The sequence below is a fragment of the Anabrus simplex genome, chromosome 7 (genome assembly GCF_040414725.1).
Source record: "Anabrus simplex isolate iqAnaSimp1 chromosome 7, ASM4041472v1, whole genome shotgun sequence".
Classification (NCBI taxonomy): domain Eukaryota; kingdom Metazoa; phylum Arthropoda; class Insecta; order Orthoptera; family Tettigoniidae; genus Anabrus; species Anabrus simplex.
This window is the reverse complement of record NC_090271.1, coordinates 33,660,599-33,672,693: the sequence shown is the minus strand read 5'-3', so window position 1 is coordinate 33,672,693 and position 12,095 is coordinate 33,660,599. Positions and strand designations below refer to the sequence as shown.

General features: G+C 41.1%; 1 non-coding gene across 1 annotated transcript; it reads right to left on the bottom strand.

Moving 5' to 3' along the window:
- Nucleotides 1-201: 201 nt before the first annotated feature.
- TRNAM-CAU (transfer RNA methionine (anticodon CAU)) lies at nt 202-274 on the bottom strand. The gene has a single exon. It is a non-coding gene; the product is annotated as a tRNA-Met (tRNA).
- Between the last annotated feature and the right edge of the window lie 11,821 nt (nt 275-12,095).

Below are 12,095 nucleotides of genomic sequence, written 5' to 3'. Positions count from 1 at the left end.
CTGATCTACTGAATTGGTAGATAAATCGCCCCTTATTATGTACGTAAGGTTTCAATGTATTTCGGCGAAGCCTTATACAAAATCCAAAGTAGGTCTATATCTAGAGTTCCAATAAAGAAGTCATGTTACTAGCAGGGATGTTTCCGAATGGTTCGGAAATTTTCCTTAAAATACAGAGTATATTGAAAGAGTATAAATTCATGCCCCGGGTGAGGATCGAACTCACGACCTTAAGATTATGAGACTTACGCGCTGCCTACTGCGCTACCGAGGCTACGGGCTTGCTATGCACAACTACAGAGTGTTAACCAGATCTAACATCATGCGTTATCAGATTACACGTGAGCTGTAATTTTAAAGCTTGGAAATGGAAGAGGCGATGTGGTTAGTGTGATTAGCTGCAATCTCCGGAGGCCCGGGTTCGATTTTCGGCTCTGCCACGAAATTGGAAACGTGGTACGAGGACTGGAACGGGGTCCACTCAGTCTCGGGAGATCAGCTGAGTAGAAGGTTTTCGATTCCCATCTCGGCCAGCCTCGAAGTGGTTTTTCGTAGTCTCCCACTTCTCCTCCAGGCAAATTCAGGGATGGCACCTAAGTTAAGGCCACAACCTCTTCCTTCCCTCTCCCTTGTCTACCCCTTCCAGTCCCCCATTCCCCCAACAAGGCCCCTGTTCAGCATAGCAGGGGAGGCCGGCTGGGCGAGGTACTGGTCATCCTCTCCAGTTGTATCCCCCGACCCAGAGTCTGAAGCTCCAGGACACTGCCCTTGAGGCGGTAGAGGTGGGATCCTTCGCTGAGTCTGAGGGAAAAACCGACCCTGGAGGGTACACAGATAACGACGAATAATAATAATAATAATAATAATAATAATAATAATAATAATAATAATAATAATAATAATAATAATAATAATAATAATTGTTACGGGGATACCCGTGGAATGCAGAGGTGAAAGAAGGTGCGGGCTGGAATGGGTCTAACTACAAGGCCGAAAGATGAATTAAAATTTCAATAAAGGTTATATTTTCGAACATAGCAAGATTTAACAATTTTTTTAATAGAATTTGAAAGCTTAACAAGTACAACAAGTTAACAGCTATCCAATAATCAGGTACAAGGTATAATTTTACTAACGAAAACACAAGTTTCGGGGTCTTAACAAGTTCTGGGCTTCGAGTCCCAATTCCACAATCCTTGAACTACTAGCCCAACTTTACCAAGACACACATTTGTTCAAAGGGCAGAATACTCCTTCATACGAGGAGCATTAGCTCCAAAAACCATATCAGACCTCCTAGAGGCGCTTTTACCACAAATAACGAGCTGACCCGCTCTCAGTTTTTCTGAGCCTACTAAAGGCCATAACAGATTTTACCAAAAATTGCCCTCAAGGCACAACTTACAAGAAAACAGGGGTATCTTGTACCCAGCCTACTGCGCCTTAATAGAAAAATAATTGGTTAACTTAAATGGCCCTAAATGCAAAAAGAATGGAGGCGTGAATTAGCACTCCTAAATATACATTTTAAAACCTAAGAGGCACTAGGCCGATGACGCAGGGGCTATTCCCAACCTAGGGAGGTGACTTGTATAAGAAAAATTTTAACACATTAAGGAAGAGAAGGTCACCAAAACGTAGGCACCTCAAGGCAAAATGAAGGGGAGCTCGAGAGGGTAAAACACTCTCTATCCCCAATTTACAGTTAAAGTTATATGAAAACTTTACATCAAAACAGCAAAAGTTACATTTTTGGACAGATAGGTTACATCAAAAGTTTTCGGACCTTCCCCGAAGGTTAAACTGGTGAGCTAGCAAGAAAATAAAGATGTTAAACGGCCATTACCTTGTTGAAGAACTGCTGCCCGAAGGAAGAGGCGCTACCCGCCCCCTGCTACACGTCCATACACTGAGCTAGATGTTGAAGAAGTGACCGAGAGACAAGAAAAACAGCAGTTTTTATACCATCGTGGAAGATTCGAGACCTTTCATGAATAATTAAGACACACCCACAGGCGTTTATTGGCTGGCTAAAAGTTACACATCAAAATTTAAGAAGAAAGACACGATTGGTCAAAAATTAATTACAGAAATTCTGGATTGGCTAAATTTAAAACTGGCGGAAGGAAAAGATTTATATTGCCAACCCACAAATGAAAGACGAAATTTAGTAAAGAATAAACTTATGAATACAAAATTTCTTCAAATAAAGTTCTTCCAAACTCCGCCAGTGCCGGTCCCAAGCCCGGGGTTTCATCTCGCATGTGATGAGGAAGGTAACACCTCGTAAAAAAACCAGGGTTCATCTGGCTCCGGATGATAGCACCCTGTAAGGGCGCCTGTCTGGGTTACAGACGAAGAAGGCGACCAACAGCTTTCACAGAAATAGAATACATAACCTCAAAGGTGTTGAAGGTGAAGAATAATCTATCACCTACAGTTGAGCTACAATACAGGCACATCTGCTGGAAAGGAGCAACCCTAAGGCTTACAACTTTAGTGATATCTTGAGCTGACCCCGGTCGGCTCCCCCGACAACTCCCATTAACTCGCACGATGGAAACATTTCTTACGGAAACTACTCCAGGTGGCAGCCTCAAGAGGAAATCCACCACTGCTACAAGCAGTGCACTTGGGCCATCGGATTCTGGAGAGCCCAAACCACCATGCATAGATGAGTCGGAGCATCTAGGAAACCCATTGCCATCACACGCATCCAAACTGAATACACCAAAATTAAGACCTAAACGGAAACACTTTTTTGGCACGCTGAACATAAATTCACTCCTAAAAACAGGAAAACTTAAACAACTTACATACGTAATGGACCAGCAAAATATTCTGATCATGGCACTTCTAGAAACAAGATTCACGGACGACATCGCGATGGAATCAAGCAACTATAGAATTCTGAAAGGCAAGGTTGGCATAAGGATCATGAAGAATATGCCACACTTAGGAACAGCATTTGTAATCAATAAAAAGATTCTAAATTCGGTTATAGACTTCCAGTCTCCAAATGGAAAGCTCTCACTACTAACCATTAAGTGTGCAAAGAAAATATACACCCTCATAAATGCTCATGCGCCAATTAATGATGACAATCGAACTAACCCACAAAAGGTAGATGACTTTTGGGAAGAATTAGAATTGGTGACATCAAAAATTCGTGATAATCATGTGAAAATACTACTTGGAGATTTCAACGCACAGGTAGGACGAGAAAAAGTCTACAAGAGAATAGTGGGGAATTTCCCAGCTCATAGAAGAACCAACAGAAATGGGCAAAGACTTACGGAGTTCTGTAAGAACTTTAATTTGAAACTGATGTCCACTCATTTCAAGAAGCTTCCTAGGAAACAAACGACGTGGGCATCACCAAACAAACTATTAGAAGAATATCAAATTGATCACGTTGCAATCTCCCATAGAAGTCAAAAAGAAATCATGAATGTTAAAGTTAAGAAATGAGCCAACATAGAAACAGATCACTATTTAACAATCATAAAGATAAAGTTTATTCCCAGCAGCAAGAAGAAACGCACAAACAACAGAGTACTAAGATTCGACACTCAAAAGCTAAAACAGAACAGCAACAAGTACCAAGAACTGACGAACATTGAAACAACTGAATGGAAGCAAATGCAGCAGACCATGATAGGAGCAGCCAAAGAAACAGCATTACTCAAGAAATCACGAAAACATCCATGGTGGAATGAAAGATGTGAACATGCAATAGCACTCAGACTACAAAGATGGAAGAAGTGGTACTCATCAAAGAAAGAGGAAGATTATAACAGCTTCAAAGAACAAAGAAAATCAACCGCAAAATTCATAAGAGGAGAAAAAAGAAAATTCGAGAAAGAAAAAATGGCTGCAATAGAACAAAACTTCCAAAATAATAACACGAGGGACTTTTACAAGACATTTAAGAGGAGCCTTTTTTTAAATACCAACCACCGAGCTTGTGTTTCAAGAAAGAGGATGGCACCATCGCAACAAACAATGAAGAAAATTGCCAACTGTTAGCAGAATACTTTAAACAGCTACTTAACTGCCCATTTCCAGAGGAGAAGCTCGCCACAGAACATATGCAGCAGAACCCAGACTCCACACCGCCAGATGAAACAGAAATCACAAATCTAATCAAGAAGCTTAAGAACAACTAAGCAGCTGGTGAAGACTCAATAACGAGTGAACTATGGAAACATGTGAACCCCCAAATGATCAAGAACCGATGCCAGTTAATGCAAGAAATCTGGAACATTTGTAAGATTCCTGATGATTGGGAATTAGCCTTAATACACCCACTACACAAGAAAGGGGGCAGAAGAGATGTCAGCAATTACAGAGGCATCTCTGTCCTTCAAGAGACATACAAGATACTATCTATGGCATTGCTATCAAGATTAGAACAACAAGTTGAACACAAAATCGGCGAATACCAGGGAGGCTTTCGGAAGGGACGATCATGTGTGGAACAAATTTGGAACCTCAAGGCAATACTGAAGGACAGAGTTGCCAGGGGCAAGAAGTATGTAGCAGTTTTTGTTGACTTTCGAAAAACATATGATTCAGTTGATAGGAGTTGATAGGAGCACATTGTTTAACATCCTTAGAGAAATGGGTACAGATAACAAGACATTACAGCCAATAAAGGAGACCTTAACAAACACATACTTAAAGGTTAAGTTTATGGGAGAGATATCTGAACCCTTTGAAATCAAGACAGGCGTTAGACAAGGAGATTGCCTATCCCCACTGCTGTTCAATTGTGTCCTGGATAAAGTAATCAAAGAGTGGGAAAAAGAACTCGCAGAAAAAGGCATTAAAGACCAAATAAGGATAGGATACAAGAAAGAGAACATCACTATCAACTACTTAGCATTTGCTGACGATCTTGTACTGTTATCAGAACATACTGAATCGGCGGTAATACAAGTTAACACTTTAAAAGAGGTAGCAATGAAAACTGGCCTGCAGATATCATTTGAAAAGACACATTTCATAACCAACATTAAAGAAGCCCCAAGATACATAGTAACAACAAACAATGATAAGATAGATAAAGTTGTTAAATTCAAATACCTTGGTGAGATTATACAACCTAATGGGCTTGATAAAGAAGCAAACCGCGAGAGAGCCAAAAAAATGGAGCTAGCATTCCACCTTACAAAAAACACATACAACAAGAAAGCGATCTCTATTAGGACAAAACTACACCACTATCCGGCAGTAATTCAACCAGAGTGCTTGTATGCTTCAGAATGCCTGGGATTAACACGTTCCGTGCGGTTCGGGTCACCATGTGACCCGAAACATTTTACTCTTATCCGTCGGTGCGTACTTCCCAGAATTGCGAAGTAAGTAAGTACGTCCTAGTTACGAATTTCCGTTAACTAATGGCAACATAGTGTTCCAATTGAAGCAAAGGATCGAGGCATATTGCTAGTTTTGATCGGCCCATCGGTGACCCGAAGGAAGTTTTTTTTCATTTTCTATTCATATCGCTTCGGGTCACCCTGAGTCCCGATTGTTGTCTGACCTATATTTTTTGCGGGAATCGCTTAGCGCGGTTACGGCGAATGAAGCCTAGAGTGTTGCTGCCCGCAGATCGTAGATTGTTGTTTAAGGAGTACCACCCTTCTGATATCTGCTTTCTACATTCATTGCTCTTAGGAAAGCCAATAGAGGTTATTGGAGTAGTTATTGACATAGTTATTATCTTCCGTATATAATATTTACAAGCAATTTCACGTCCTTTTTTTTTTTTAGGTATGGAGCTTTCACATTCTGACACACCAGTGGCACGGAAAAGAAAGAGGGTTAGTACAGCACTGGGGTGGGCCTTTAACAACTAGGAAAGGCATTGAAGAAATTGAGAAGAAGGAAAGAAAAATTCTAAGAAAAATCCTCGGTCCAAAGAAATGTACTGACACATATCGATTACACAGTAACAAAGAAATATATAAAACATGCAGTAGGATTTCAGATGTCATTCGAAAGCGAAGAGTTAAATTTTTTGGACATACTTCAAGAATGCCTGATGACAGACTTGCCAAGAAAATCTTTAACCACTTCAATAAGCCCAATAGGAAAGGCAGCTCTTATGAAAAATGGTTTGTTAACACGAAGGACGATTTGCAAGAAATGAACATCTCACATCAAGACATCCACAATAGAACCACCTTCAGAAACAAGTTACACACATTTAAGGGTTTCCTAGAGCCAGAAACAGCGACCAAGAAGAAACAACAATGGACGGCTGAAAGAAAAGAAGCAGCAAGCAGGAGGATGAAGGAGTACTGGCGCCAAAGAAAGTTGAAATCATGAGGAGTTATTTACGTGGTCCACAGCTGGCCAAAATCGATAGAAGAAGAAGAAAGTTCTTCCACTTCGCACCAGGTGCATGGTCATTGTTTTATGTAGAGATATCTATCAGAGCATGTCCACACTTCTTGATCAATAGAAAACAAAACAAGTTGAACTCCACACAGTACAGAAAACTTCGTAATCACAAAATTTATGGAAGTGACATCTTCTGAGAAAACTTATGAGTTGATACGGTAGTTAAAGTTCAGATTTTCTTCTATAGAGGAGTACTTTAAGACGGAAAATTTAAATGTGCGGCGTAGAGGTGTACCAGGCGGTACACTAATAATAATAATAATCAATACGATAATTTTCCTAGTACGAGAAGCTAGAAAATGATAGAAGATGCTGCTCAGTCTGATTAGCATTGTGAACATTATTTGTCAACTGACTCAAGTCTTCTCAAAGAATTTAAATCCTGTAGGTGTTATATTTTTTCTCGCTGTTTCCAGATCTGTTAACTATTATCTCACATTTTCTCGTTGTGCAGGAAGAATATGACAAACTCGAGGCTCAGTGTCTGTCATCGTTACATCAGTCGTAATCCCTCAATATCTCAGTTTCACCTGGGACCCGCCTCTCTAGTGGAGAAACGTTCGTGCTGTGACAATCTAAGTGATGTATCTGTGTAAAATGACTACAAATGTGTATAGTGCCTTAATCTGTGTAAAATCAGCGCCGTTGCTGAGTCGTTGTGAATGTGCTACTCCTCGTAAATAGCGTTAAAAATGTACACACTCCTTTGAAATACTCATCTATATGCTTTATTCGTTCCGGACGATATTCGATATGAATCATTCACTTGCAAAAGCAGACAACTCACAAGTACAAATTAAAACGCTTAAGTTCACGAACCCATTTCCCAAATGTGGTTTTCATTTCCAAAGGCACTTCCGTATCCCAAGAAAATGAAAACCTACAACCTGTTTTCCAGTCATTGACCGGGTCAGGGATGTAATGAATGAAACATATATAGGCTGTTATTACAATGAGGTCGCCACTCCCAAGGTGATTTATTAATGAGTGATAAATGCTATGAAATGATAATGGAGAGTGTTGCTGGAATGAAAGATGACAGGGAAAACCGGAGTACCCGGAGAAAAACCTGTCCCGTCTCCGCTTTGTCCAGCACAAATCTCACATGGAGTGACCCGTATCCCAAGAGACTCCGTATATTTTCTACAGTAAAACATTTGGAGTCCGCCTCTGTGGTGTAGTGGTCAGTGTGATTAGCTGCCACCCCCGTGTTTGATTTCCGGCTCTGCCACGAAATTTGAAAAGTGTTACGAGGGTTGGAACGGGGTCCACTCAGCCTCGGGAGGTAAACTGAGTAGAGTTGGGTTTGATTCCCCCCGCAGCCATCCTGGAAGTGGTTTTCCGTAGTTTCCCATTTCTCCTCCAGGCAAATGCCGGGATGGTACCTAACTTAAGACCACGGCCGGTTCCTTCCTTCCTTCCTTCCTCCTTGTCTATCCCTTCCAGTCTTCCCATCCCCCACCAAGGCCCCTGTTCAGCATAGCAGGTGAGGCCGCCTGCGCGAGGTATTAGTCATTCTCCCCAGTTGTATCCCCCGACCCAATGTCTCACGCTCCAGGATACTGCTCTTGAGGCGGCAGAGGCGGGATCCCTCGCTGAGTCCGAGGGAAAATCGACCCTGGAGCGTAACCAGGTTAAGAAAGAAAGAAAGAAAACCTTTGGGAACAAAGAATGTGTATGTTCTCTGTGTGAGAATCCGTGCGACAAATACCACATAACACTGTGTACTAAAAGGGAAAAGAGCATAGTTGACTATAGCAAAGACTAAACCGCCTCGAGCATCTGTAAATCGCAGTATGTTGTGTGACAATATTTCATGCTTACTTTGTAACCTTGAAACCTATTGTTGTATCCCATTATATGGCCATCTGGCTGCAATAAATTATTATAAAGGCTACCAAAAATCCAATTGGATCATAAATCCGATGGACAGTAGTCAGCACCATCCTTTTAGTTCTCTTCTCCGTGAAATATTTCCCAGGGGCTCACAGTTAAAACGAAGATCATTCTACTTGCGATTCTACATTATTCCAAGTACGGGTGACAACTTAAAATCATCTTGATGCAATGTATCGGTCTTCTCCCAACCTCTGAGCTCAAACTTGTGTTGGGAAAAAACATCTTGATCAGTTCTGACAAATAGTTCCAGCTGCTCCTTAATTGAGATAATAATAATAATAATAATAATAATAATAATAATAATAATAATAATAATAATAATAATAATAATAATAATAATAATAATAATAATAATAATACCGAGCTCGATAGCTGCAGTTGCTTAAGTGCGGCCAGTATCCAGTAATCGGGAGATAGTGAGTTCGAGTCCCACTGTCGGCAGCCTTGAAGATGGTTTTCCGTGGTTTCCCATTTTCACACCAGGCAAATGCCGGGGCTGTACCATAATTAAGGCCACGGCCGCTTCCTTCCAATTCTTAGGCCTTTCCTATCCCATCGTCGCCATAAGACCTATCTGTGTCAGTGCGACGTAAAGCAAATAGCAAAAATAATAATAATAATAATAATAATAATAATAATAATAATAATAATAATAATAATAATAATTATTATTATTATTGTTAGTGGCTTTACGTCGCACTGACACAGATAGGTCTTACAGCGACGATAGGATAGAAAAGGCCTAGGAGTTGGAAGGAAGCGGCCGTGGCCTTAATTAAGGTACAGCCCCAGCATTTGCCTGGTGTGAAAATGGGAAACCACGGAAAACCATCTTCAGGGCTGCCAACAGTGGGATTCGAACCCACTATCTCCCGGATGCAAGCTCACAGCCGCGCGCAAGAGAGAGATAATTACTTGTCACACAATTATCAACATAAAAATTGCCCATTAGCTGTCTAATAATATCAACTGCCACTTTATTTTCATCTTGAGCATCTAGCAAGGCTTGAATTAAAATGTGCTCAGTCACAGATGCCAGTAAAGAAAAGGGCTCGATGTCACTCTGAAATCTACTCGATTCTGCCTATATGTTTTCACTTCTTCTTTGCCCCACATGAATCTAAAAAACCTCTATCTTCTGGTGCTATTGAAATTTGTAGAAACGTTTTACGAATATCAGCAATAATCCCAATTGACTTCTTTTGGAAATGTAGAAGGAGGGAAGGAATGCGTTTGATGATATTGAGATCTTTTTCTAGACAATCGAATTTTTGCTTCTTCTCGCAGAAGCATCAACGACTGGTCTCACAGGTGATGTTGCAGAATTCTTGATGAGAGTTCGATGAGGGAGATAATGCTCACAGGTTCCAATTTGATCACCCGGAATTTCTTCTGTTATCCCTTCATCTAACCAGCCTTGAAGCACTTTATCATATTCTTCTAAGTGCCCATTGCTTTCAAGTTTTCTCTTCGTAATTTCTAGCAACTTTTTTGCTGGCTCCAAAGGCAGATGATCTTTCAGCCATAGAGGTCGAACTTCGTATCTACCATCTTCTTTCATCTGTACGGTTTCAAGAAAATCTAGTCTCAGAGATAGGATCTTCTACCCTTAAAACGTCCAGTTCCCACAGGTTCTTTATATTCAGCAGAATAGGTGTCGCTTCTCTCTCACCACAACCTCAAGGTCTACAGTATATAGGTCACGCTCCCAGAATTCTTTGCGGCAGCGACCATATTGGGAACGAAGGCCTCCACTGTGTGTTATACAGTGCAGTGAGATTAAGTTGTCAAGGGTTATTCTGTCGCTCCAAATCGTAGAAATCGTTCGTGTAAATGGACTACGTTATTTATATTCCAGAATGATAAGAACTGGGGGGCAAGTGGGTTCAAAATTGCCGACGTGGTGGCAGCCCACAGAACATTCGCAGCTGTGTGGGGTTAGTATAACCTTTGCTAGATAAAAATAAAAATAAATAATTATCTGGGGAAAAAGGGTGTTCGATTCCCGCCTCAGCCATTCTCGAAGTGGTTTTCCGTGGTTTTTTACTTCTCCTCCAGGCAAATGCCAGATTGGTATCTAACTTAAGACCACGGCCGCTTCTTTCCTCTTCCTAGTCTACCTCTTCCAATCTTCTCATACCCCGACAAGGCCCTTGTTCAGCATAGCAGGTGAGGCCGTCTGGACGAGGTACTGGTCTTCCTCCCCAGTTTTATCCCCCAGACCCAAGTCTCACGCTCGAAGATATTAACTTTGAGGCGGTAGAGGTGGGATTCCTAGCTGATTCCGAGGGGAAAAGTAACCCCGGACGGCAAACGGATTAGGAAAGAAAGAAAGAAAGAAAATAATAAGGTAAAATTTGTATAACTTATTCAACTTCTTATTATTATTATAACGTGAAATATATATCACCGAACAAGCAGCTGCGGGTCCTGGGTCACGTAGTTATCAGTTTCCATTCGGGAGATAGTGGGTTCGAACACACTGTCGGCAATCCTTGGTTTCCCTTTTTAACACCAGGCAAAGCTGGGGATATCCTTTAATAAATTAAGGCCACGGTCGTTTCCTTTCCACTCCTAGCTCTTTCCTCTCCTATCGTCGCCATAAGATCTATCTGTGTCGGTGCGACGAAAGCGAATTGTAATAAAATGTGTTACATTATAACAGTATTCTCGTGTCGTCATCCCGTGGCGGTAGGGCTCTTTCTTTTTCAGGCACACCCGTAATAGATGTGAGCTGCATGTATCATTTCGATCACATAGGCCCTACCACTGTTAAATTTCCGCAGTACCGGGAATGGCAGGATGGCAGTTAATTACATAAACCGTTACACTACTAAGGCAGTTCTCTAATATACGCGTTTATTCCTGTTACTAGAAATGTAGCCTAAATTGCTAGTTTTAATACTTATTATAATAGGCCTAATGATGTGTTAGGCCTTAGCCTACATGTCATCATTTAATTTTAACTGTTCACACTTCTTAGATCATTTCATCACTTTGTTGACGCTTTGGTACCCTAAATTGGGCCTACTTTCTGAAAAATTGATGATAATGTTGTCATAGTCTGTTCTTAATGCCATTGCAACTGCTCACAATTTATGAAAACTGAGTGCTTATAGATGACAAAATATATAAATTAGCATTATATCACAATTCGAAGCTTATGGTAAAACTATTAATTACATGTAATGAAAGGCAAAAGACTAATTTTAACAGTTTTTTTTGTTGGCGGTACCTGAGGAGTCGTTATAACCGGTTTGTATCATCGCCTATAACGACCGTTAATTGACGGCCCCTTAGGAGTCGATATAACCGGTTTGTGTGACTATCGCCTATAACGACCGTTAATTGGCGTCCCTTAGGAGTCGATATAACCGGTTTGTGTCACTATCGCCTATAACGAGCGTGAATTGGCGGTCCCTTAGGAGTTGTTATAACCGGTTTGTATCACTATCGCCTATAACAACCGTTAATTAGCGGTCCTGAAGGAGTCTTTATAACCGGGTTGTGACGCTATCGCCTATAACGACCGTTTATTGGCGGTCCGTTAGGAGTCGTTATAACCTGTTTGTGTACTATCACCTGTAACGAGCGTTAATTGGCTGTCCTCTAGGAGTCGTTATAACCTGTTTGTGCGACTGTCACCTAAAACGACCGTTAATTTGCGGTCACCCAGGAATCTTTATAACAGGTTTGTGTGACTATCGCCTATAACGACTGTTAATTGGCCGTCCCTCAGAAGTTACTATAACTGGTTTGTTCAACTATCGCCTATAACGACTGTTAAT